Source organism: Mus caroli, chromosome 9, assembly GCF_900094665.2.
Source record: "Mus caroli chromosome 9, CAROLI_EIJ_v1.1, whole genome shotgun sequence".
Lineage (NCBI taxonomy): Eukaryota > Metazoa > Chordata > Mammalia > Rodentia > Muridae > Mus > Mus caroli.
Genome location: NC_034578.1, coordinates 80,933,311 through 80,943,960, shown reverse-complemented (window position 1 = coordinate 80,943,960; position 10,650 = coordinate 80,933,311).

Here is a 10,650-nt window from a genome sequence, read left to right as displayed (position 1 = left end):
ANNTTTTTTCTGGAATGTTGATACTTGTGGTTGTCTGCATCCACAGAGAATGTCTACATCACTACACCCAGTGACAATCCTGAACTCTGAGTCCNAGGACAGACAATCACACACACATCTCACCATTTCATTGCTAAAAGAAGGAGCCATTTCTAAGTGGCCTTTTCTGTTTTGTCAGTTTCCTAGTACTGTAACAAAATACATGCACTGGTTATCTTATAAAAGAATAAAGATTTATTCTATTTTGAAGAATTTAGTTCGTGGTCGAGCAAGTTCGTTATTTAATGGCCTATCATGGCAGAGAGTGCATGATAGACCAAACAATTCATATCATGGAACTCAATAAGTGAAAAAGAACCATTGTAAAAGGTTGCTCTCCACCTAGAGCATTCTGTCCATGACCAAAGCCCGTATCCCCCACATGCTAAGCTCTATCTAAGTATGGTCTCTGAGTTCTGTAAGTTCTAATATAGAAATGAATGTTTGGATGGTCTTGGTAACTCTGGGTTTCTACATAGAATGTTTGAACTACATAAAAGTATTGGCCAACTATTTCATGAAGGAAGATAGCTGCATGGTGAATAAACACAGAGAGAAATTCTCAATCATTAGTCATCAAAGAAATCCATAGCAATTCCACTAAAACTGAAAGACTGACCATACAAAATGCTGACAAGAATACGGTGCAATTTTATCATTCATTCATTTCCTGTAACAAAACAGAAAGCAGGAATCCCTCTAGAAAACTGTTTGGTGTTCTCTTTAAAAAATTAATATAAAACTAGTGTTCAANNCCATCTTACTTTTAAGGTTTTACTGAGAATAACAAAGCATAAGTCCACAGAAAGACTTAAAAGGCACTTGATTTTACCAGGGTCCTGGTGAAGCAATTTAAATATGCAGCACGAGATGGATGGGCAGATAAGTTGCTGTATAGTTTTACAATGGAAAGTTAGCAATAAAAAGGAATGAAGTGTTAGTGTAAGACAGCATCAGTGATTCTCAAACTGGATACCCTGAGTGAAAGAAATAAGGCAAAAATGAGTATAGATGGTATCACCCCACATTTTTTGAAGATTTATTTATTTATTATATGTAAGTACACTGTAGCTGTCCTCAGATACTCCAGAAGAGGGCATCAAATTTTGTTACAGATGTTTGTGAGCCACCATGTGGTTGCTGGATTTGAACTCGGGACCTTCAGAAGAGCANTCGGCGCTCTTAACCACTAAGCCATCTCGCCAGCTCACCCCACATTTTTAAACCTGAGAGAATTTGAACTAACCCTTAGTCTTAGACAATAGACTACATGCTTTCCAGGAATAAAGACAAAGAGAACAGACAGAAGGCGTTTACAAAAGGCATAGGAAATGTCTATGCACAATGAATGTCTTCATATGAATCACAGTGATGGCATGAAAGAATCAAGGTACACATGGTGTGCACCCTGCAAGTCACATCACACTATGTCAAACAAGTGCAGGGGCTGAGGACATGGTTCTGCAGGGAAGAGCACTTGCTGGCTGCTCTTGCAAAGGATCCAGATTGACCCCAACCACTGCCTCTAAGTCCAGTTTCAGGATATCTGATGCCCCCTTCTGGCCTCCACAGGTACTGGCGCATATACNGACAAGCAGGCACACATACACATATGTACATACAAATACAGTCTTTAAAAAATGTAAATANTTGCACTTGTCTATAAATCAAAGATAGCTGAATCCTTTTGTCAAAAAAAAATTCTCTTAGCTAATATTTTAGGAGCTCAGGATACAAGCTGTTAGCAACTCTACCCATTGTGATGTCTTATGCTTATACATGCTAATTTATCAATAGTAATTTTATGACCATGGAAAGAAATTTTTAGAAATTTCTGGGGTGGGAGTAATACAATACCTACCAAGAAAGAATATACCAGAAAATCTATTCTGATCTGGAGACAGTTTAGAAAGGCAGTGGCCATTGAGATTCATATTCCATGCCTGTGCTTGTAATCATGAGCCCTTGGAGGTTATGTTAATTCAGAAAAGTGTTCTAAATCACTGAGGCCTCAGAGCACAGAATTTGTCTAGCTGTGAACCTCGTACATCTGTGGTTTGTATGAACATGAACACAGGTAATCCTGTGGCTGGGTGAAACCATGAAACTCTTAACCACACTCCAAACCCTGATGTATACAAAATCCTTTTTAAATGGTTAATTGCCAGCTATGTGTATGGGGAAGTGGTAGGGGAGAGAGTGGTCGCTGCAAACCATAGTGAAATCCTTACATAAACCATAATTTTAAAAACACAGAAAATAACAAAGGAAAGCTGTTTTTAAAGATTTTTTAAAGATAAAACCATATTTAATTTGATTTCAATTTTTATTTGAAAATCAATCTGTTAGTTTCTTCCACCTTCTTATGTTTATGAAGAAGATTAGATATCATAGCAACAAACCCAATCACATACTATCTCCACAGTAAGCATCCTAGTTATTGAAAGGTGTTTTCCAAGTTTCTACTGAGGTTGAAACATTCTATCCAGCAGGGAAGTTTCTAAGTAGGAAGGTAAACACCTCAAAATAGCTTCAGGAAGACCCTAACAAGGACTAGATTCCCTAGGCTCCTCCCTCCAAGAGTAAGCATTAATGTGGCTGGGCGTCAAGACAAGCTGCAAAGAAAATGCTGATGTCGGAGCAGCTGCCGGGAAGAGGGTTAGACCAACTGTGGACACTCTCTAACCTGAGGAGCTGCCTACAGGCTGTGCATTGTGCTCCGGGTTCCAGCTTCTATGAGCTTTCCCCAGTGCTGCAGTGGGCTTTCATGATACAGAGGCCTTTGAGTCATTTCTGTCCCTTTAAATAACCCCTCACCCATACTCCTGTAAATAACCCAAATAAAGCACATTGGTTCATCGTATGGATTTGGGTGTATCAGTACTTTGGTCTGTCATGGGTTCCCGAACTGAGGTAAGTAAGCTTGTGTGTTATGTCTCCCCAGAAAAAAATTCTTGTCACACAACAGGCACACTCCACAAAAACAAAGGTTTTGTGACTAACACAGCTATACTTGGCTAGTGCTCATTTCTTACTGAAAACATTAATCACCTCAAATATTTCCAATCAACAGACACATTATATAAGCACTTATGAGGATATTAACATCTGCTCATTAATTTTTTCATCTAATCCATTAAGGAGATGTTATAAAACATCTATCTATGAAGCTAACCCAAGTATCAAATGATGCTCCAAAATTATTTTATCCATCCACAAGGGGAGTAAGTCATATTGATTGTAGTCAGACCGGCTTTGTGAACACAATGGTGTTTACCGAGTAAAGCTGGGTGTGTAAAATCTCTATTTAGCCATAGAATTTAATTGTCAGAAAAGTACACGTTGCCATCCTTTGCTCACTCAGTCCCTTTAGAAATTCCAAAATCAGTCATCCCAGAATTCATATTTCCCTTCTGCCTCAGAGTCCTGGCAGGGGCNGAAGATGCCTAGTATGAGGCTGGCAATTGGCCTCAGACACTCATCTCTCCACCAGGCACCACACAGGTGCCCAGTGTGCATGCGAGCTCCACGGTCACTGAGCCACAGCCCTTTCTTCCCCATGTCCCCTCATCCCAGATGAGAAACCTCTCAAGGACTCCAGGGTTCTGAGTAAACCCTACTCCCATTACGAAAGTCGAGCATTCTAGGCTCTCAGTTCTATTCTGACCACACAATGTAATCAGGCACTGCATTCATTCCATTGCCCCGGGCTCCAAGAAAGAGACACAGAGCATCCTCAAGACTGTCAGCATTGTTCAGAGTGGCTCTTCATACAGTGGGAGAGAAATAGGAAATAGTGGATCTGTCCTTCTGAGACTTCTGGCTCCGGGGAACTTCCAAGTCTTAATTGGATTAAACTCTGCCTCTGTTATCTCCCCTCTGCCACTCAGGGTTCCCAAGCAATTTGTCAAGGTATAGCTTATCACAAAAAGTTACTTCCCTGAAATTATCTGCAGGCACTGTATTCAGTAAGCAATTCAGCAAACAGACAGACAGTGGGGTCACTCTCTACTACATCATGTGCCTAATTTTCTTCATACTTTCCTGAAAATCGTCACCTCTTAGTAACTTCCCGCATGTTTCACTTTCTTTGATAATACAAACCATATTAGAACAACAAGCTTTACCTGGGGTGTCTTTTTAAGAGGTGGATCTTAGGAACAGCTTTCTCTTGGAAACAGCCCTTCCAAATTACTTATTGGGATGCCATATTCCCAACATGAACCAAAAGATAGATTAGGCATTGATGATGTCACCACTACATCTAGTTATTCTAGTGAGGGGTCAGATTAGACCCCAAATAGCTGAGACCTCCAGATAAAAATTATAATTAGTGATAGGAAAGTGTTCAATGGTTTAGCCCTGCTATGAGAATTAATGAAGAAAGTGTTTCCAAAAATTCCCAAGATGATTCCAAAAGAAAGAAAATATTTTAAAAATCCTTCTGGTATCCAAAAATTAGGAGGCACTGTATATTTTTATTTTTTCTTTTACTGCAGTAGACGGTGTTTGCCATGTTACCCACATAGCCAGAAATTACAGGCATCATGAATCGGAATCAACTGTGTGNAAAGTGAGAAACCCATGCCCATTTTCCAACTCACGGTGGCCTTAGCCACTACAGTCCTTTCATTAGCTGTTTAATTGTCCTGGGAACATTCTGGGTCAATATTTTTATTTCCTATTTTCACCTGCCAGTGGTGAATGTTTTTCTCCATTTTCTTAACATATGCCTAAATTTAACATGGGAGGCATGACAAGACACATAGAGGCAAAACAAACAGAAAAACCCAAACAATTCAATATATGTTTCTCTGCTTAAGAGAAGATTTGAAAAGCAAAAGTTCTTCCTACCGGGTTAAAACTGAAGCATTTCCTTTGCTGTATAATAAGACCAAGGAATGTATTTTAAGGATCTATTTTGATGAAAGATTTATAAGTCACCTTCTAGAATCAACCACCTCATAACTGCATTTACTGAAAGTAAGCTATGCTTCTAATGAAACCCTTTTGATAGTCTGAATCTCTGAAATTTTGCTATTTGTTTTTGTTTCTTTTACAACTTAAAACAGTTAGACTTGGGGGAGATTATTAATCCATCAAACATCCTCTCAAGTTTTTAATCATTTCTATAATAGTTTGTGGTCTTTTAAGCTGCAAATTAAACCTTCCTGTCTTAGGGTTTCCAATCCTGTGNAGGGACACTATGCCCAAGGCTGCTCTTATAAAAAGACAACATTTAACCAGGGTTGGCTTATAGGTTCAGAGGTTCAGTCCATTAACACCAAGGCAGGAGCATGGCAGCATCCAGGCAGGCATAGCATAGTAGGATCTGAGAGTTCTACATCTTTATCTGAAGGCCACTAGGAAAAGCCTGTCTTTCAGAAAGCTAGGAAGAAGGTCTCAAAGCCCACTCCCAAAGTGAAATGCTTTTTTTAAATGTATTTATCAACTGTATCTAGTTTATGTTCTTTTTTTATATTTACTTTTTTATTAGATATTTTCTTCATTTACATTTCAAATGTTATCCCGAAAGTCCCCTATATTCTTGCTTTCTCCAACACGGCCACACCTACTCCAATCAGGCCACGTATCCTTAATAGTGACACTACTGGGTCAAGCACATCCAAACNACCATACTAGCTAATATAAAAAATACATTAACTATGTCATTTTCATAATCCTTTGGAAATTTTTTATTCCTATTTTCTTTCTTTCTTCTTTCCATCTCTCCTTCCTTTTCTCCTTCGTTTCTTTCTTTCTTCCTTTCTTTCTTTCTTTTCTTTACATACTGACTGGTGCCTCCCCTCAAGATCCTCCCCCTCACACAGCTCATCCCCTTCTCCTATGAGAGGGTGAAGGCCTCCCCTGTGTATTCCCCTACCCTACCACATCAGGTCTGTTCAAGGTAGGTCCATCCTCTCCCACTGAGACTAGACAAGGCAGCCCAGTTAGAGNGTCAGGGGTATATTTCACAGACAGGCAATTACTTTAGGGATAGCCCCACTCCAGTTGTTGGGATGATCCACATGAAGATAGAGTTAAACATCTGCTATGTATGTGCAGAAGGCCTAGGTGGTAGGTCAGTCTCTGAGAGCTGACAAGGGTCCAAGTTAGTTGATTCTGTTAGTCTTCCTGTATAGTTCCTATCCCCTTCAGGGCCCTCAATTCTTCCCCCAATTCTTCCATTAAGTCTCTGTGCTCCATCCAGTGTTTGTCTGTGGCCTGTATATCTGTTTAAATCAGGTGTTGGGTGGAGCCTTTCAAAGGAATCCTGTCAGACTCCTGTCTGCAAGCATAACAGAGTATCATTAATAATGTCAGGGATTGGTGCTTGCCTGTGGAATGGGTCTCAAGTTGAGCAAGTCATCAGTTGTCCATCCCCTCAATTTCTGCTCCATCCCCTGTCCCTGAATTTCTTATAGACAGGATAAATTTGGGGTTGAAAGTTTGTTGGATGGGTTGATGTGGTGGTTTGATCAAATATGCTTGACCCAGGGACCATTAGGAGTAGGTGTGGCCTTGTTGGAGGAAGTGTGTCACTGTAGGAGTGGGCTTTCAGACCCTCCTCTTAGCCACATGGGAGACAATCTTCTCATGTTTGACTTTGGAACAAGATGTAGAACTCTAAGCTCCTTCTGTGCCTTGCCTACCTGGAAGCTGCCATGTTCCCACCTTGATGATAATGGACTGAACCTCTGAACCTATAAGCTGGCCCCAATGAAATGTTGGCCTTTATAATGGTTCACTTGATCATGGTGTCTCTTCACAGCAGTAAAACTCAAACTAAGACAATTGGTGTCCCTATAGCTCCAATGGAGTTCCTGCCTGGCTATAAGAGGTGGCCCTTGTCAAGCTCCATATCCCTACTGTTGTGAGTCTCAGCTAAGGTCACCCTCATTGATTTCTAGGGAGCTTCCCCTCCCAGGTTTCTGGCATGTACTCAAGATGTCCCCACCCACTACCTACCCCCACAAGCTGCAGATTTCCATTCATTCTCCGGGCCCTCTGGCCCTTGCTCCTGTGTCTGTCTCTCCCCTCACCTGATCCCAAACCTCTCCACCCCATTANTCTCCCAGTCCCTCTCCTATGCAGTTCTCTCCCTCCATCTTCCTCCTATGACTTTTTTTATTTTCCCCTTCTAAGTGAGATCAAAGAATTCTCATTTGGGCCTTCTCACCTTTTTAGATTCTTTTGGTTTGTGCAGTTTAGTATGGGTATCCTGAACTTTATGGTTAATATCCACTTATAAGTAATATATACCATGCATGTCCTTTTGGGATATATCCTCACTCAGGAGGATATCCTCAAGTTCCATCCATTTGCCTACAAAATTCATAATAATTTTGTTTTTAATAGCTGAATAGTATTCCATTGTGTAAATGTACCACATTTTCTTTTTCCATCTTCATTTGAGCAACATATATGTTGTTTCCAGTTTCTGGCTATTATGAATAAAGTTACTATGAACATAGTTGACCAAGCATCCCTGTGGAATAATGAGGCATTTGGNGGGTATATGCCCAGGAGTGGTATAGCTGGGTCTTAAGGTAGCACTATTCCCAATTTTCTGAGAAACCACCAAAGTAATTTCCAAAGTGATTGTACAAGTTTGCATTCCCACTAGCAATGGAGGAGTATTCCCCTTGTTCCACTTCCTGGCCAGCATGTTCTATCACTTGAGTTTTTATCTTAGCCATTCTGATTGGTGTAAGATGAAAACTCAGGGTTTTGATTTGCATTTCCCTGATGACTAAGGACTTCGATGATTTCCTTAAATGCTTCTCAGCCATTCAAGATTCCTTTGCTGAGAACCCTCTGTTTAGCTCTGTACCCCATTTTTAATTAGGTTTAATTGGGTTGTTTATGTCTAATTTTTTGAGTTGTTCATAAATTTTGGATATTAGCCCTCTGTCAGATGTAGGGATGGTGAANATCCTTTTCCAATCTGTAGACCGTCATTTTGTCCTAATAACAGTGTCCTTTGCCTTACAGAAGCTAAACAAATAACTTTATAAAATNCCTTTAAGAGGTGTCTAGTTTTGCATAGCTGGTCACAGTAGTAACCTCAAAATGCTCTCACTGTGNACTGAAAACTCCAATTGCCTACTGGATCTAACATAAGTAAATTTTCTATTGTTTCTATTGTTTCTAAAAATATCTATGATGTATATGAGCCCCATTTTCCAGCTAATTTTTCTAGAAGAGAACTAGAAAGAAACAACTGGATCAGAGGAGAGAGACGATTGGGAAGAATGATGGAAAAAGAATAGTCCTAGGATAGGTAAGACCAAACATATNAACAGCAAATGGAAAAAATGTAAGCATGACTTTCTGATTACCCAGCAAGCAATGTAAAGTCACCATTACAAACAAAAGCAGAGAAAAGCAAGGGGCTCTAGTATTCCTGAGTTAAGACTCTTCAGCAGCTTGTCTTATTTAGAACAAATTCTAATCTACACTCATTACAAGGTATGCACGTGTTTGTGCTTCTCTTATACTTAACCTTTTTGCATATATGTGTTTATATGCTCATGCCTGTTGCACATGTATGCCCAGTTGCAAGCATGTGTTTGTGCAGGTGGAGACAGGTGGTTGACCTTCAGTGTCTTCCTATTTCACTCTTCCCAGTAGTTTTGAGACAGAGTCTCTCACTGAATCTGGAGCTCACAGTTTTAGTGGGGTTGGCTGGCCAGTGTGCTCCTGGACTCTGCATTTTCTTTTTTGCCCCTTNCCCAGCTTTACATGGACTTTGGGAATCTGATCTCCAGTCATCGTGCCTGTATAGCAGGCATTTCACCTATGCACTATCTCCTCAGCTCCCAAAGTTTATTTATTTTGAAGAATATAGCCAAACACCCTGGTATGATTTTCTTTTCAAGTAGCTATATATGCAGTTCATTTATAAATGTTTTGCATAGTGTAATGAAGAGATAGTCACAAAATTTTGTTTTTTTTCATTTGTTTACTTGTTTGTTTGCTATTAAGAAAAGTATCTTCACTGGGCCATGTTAGTCCATGCCTTTCATCCCAGCACTTGGGAGGCAGAGTGGTCAGTGGATCTCTGTGAGATCAAGACCAGTTTCTGATCAACAGAGGTAGTAGATACTAGCTATGCAAAGAAACTCTGTCTCAAAAGAGAGAGACCGAAAAAAAGAAAATTATCTTCATTCTCACAATAATAACTATTGAGAGGTAATAATAAGAGTCATTGTGTAGTTTGTAGGTAGCACACTCAGCTTTTATTCCCAAGCAATCTGACCATAGAGTCCTTACACCTACAACCACAACACAATATAGCATATCATTTAANCCACAACCACTATAACACCAATTTTTAGATGAAGAAGTTGGGACTCAGTCGGGTTAGAAAACTTCTAGCCTCCCCCTTGTCCTCTGCTCACATGTGACAGACACATGAGTCGACTTCTTAGTTCCAAAGTCCTTACTCATCAGTGTTTCTGAGCTTCTAAAACCACTGCAGCCTCTAAATGCAGACTGCTGGGCAAAGCATGGAGCGCCGTGGCCATTTCATACAGCTGAGGCATGGGGGAACAAGCCATAGTACTGGCTGATCCTAGTCTACTGGGGTCGCTCAGCCCACTGTAAACCCAGGATTTTCACAACACTAATCACACGACAACAGTCCGAAGCCAAACCTCTCATCTGGCCCAGAGCTCTCCTGTCAACACTAAAGATGGCCTTTATTTCAGCAATCTTTACCAGTCATCAGGACAGTTCTTCTGTCTCCAAGAATGGCCACAAATTCAACCCAGGGACCCAAGGCTGTATCCAAAACAGGAACTACCCACAACCCTGAGTCAGAATTGTGTCCCCACAGAGTTCTTTGATCCTGAGAAAGGGGAGTCTCTGGCACAGAGGGAAAGAACAGTGGCTTAGAGATGAGAAGCCCTTTGTTGCTGAGGTCTCTCCCCTGTACATGAGCTTTCTAAAGTTCAGAGTGCCTGGTTCCTGCTGTGCTTCTGAGCAGCCAGCCACTGCCCCTAGACAAACCAGGAGGAGAATTTTGAACTCAAACACAAAAGCACAGCAGCAGGCCAAGGAATCCACAGCACAGGCCTGCTGGGAGCCTCAGCCAGTTCAGACACCATATGTGCCCCACTGCCCCCATCTGGCTCACTGGACAAGGCCAAAGAAAACAGTGCAAATAAATGGTGGCCTGCTCGTTGTAGCCCCTGCCTTAAGACAAACTCTGACCTCACCTTGTAGAGATTTTCTGCAAAGCGTTTGTTATTACAAGTATTCTCTATAAGGTGCAATGCCTCCTTTGTACAAAGTTTAAAAGACAGTGAGAGAAAATTGTTCCAAACTTGCATCTGATTAACAAGCTTGTCANGTCTGTACTGACTCTGCAAGCAAAATCTTGGACTTAGTGAAACCATGAACGAATGTTGTTTGACCACACGGGACGCTTAACCCAAGACACTCCNTTTCTATGACCACCACAGAAAGNTCTACTTTATTGAACTGCTTCTTAAAATGACGTTTGGGGTCACTTACTCAAGCCAAACTCAAAACAGTTGCTCTTGGTACCATGAGAAGTTACATAATGTCTGAACGTTCACTCTCTACATTTCAACTGTGTTTTAT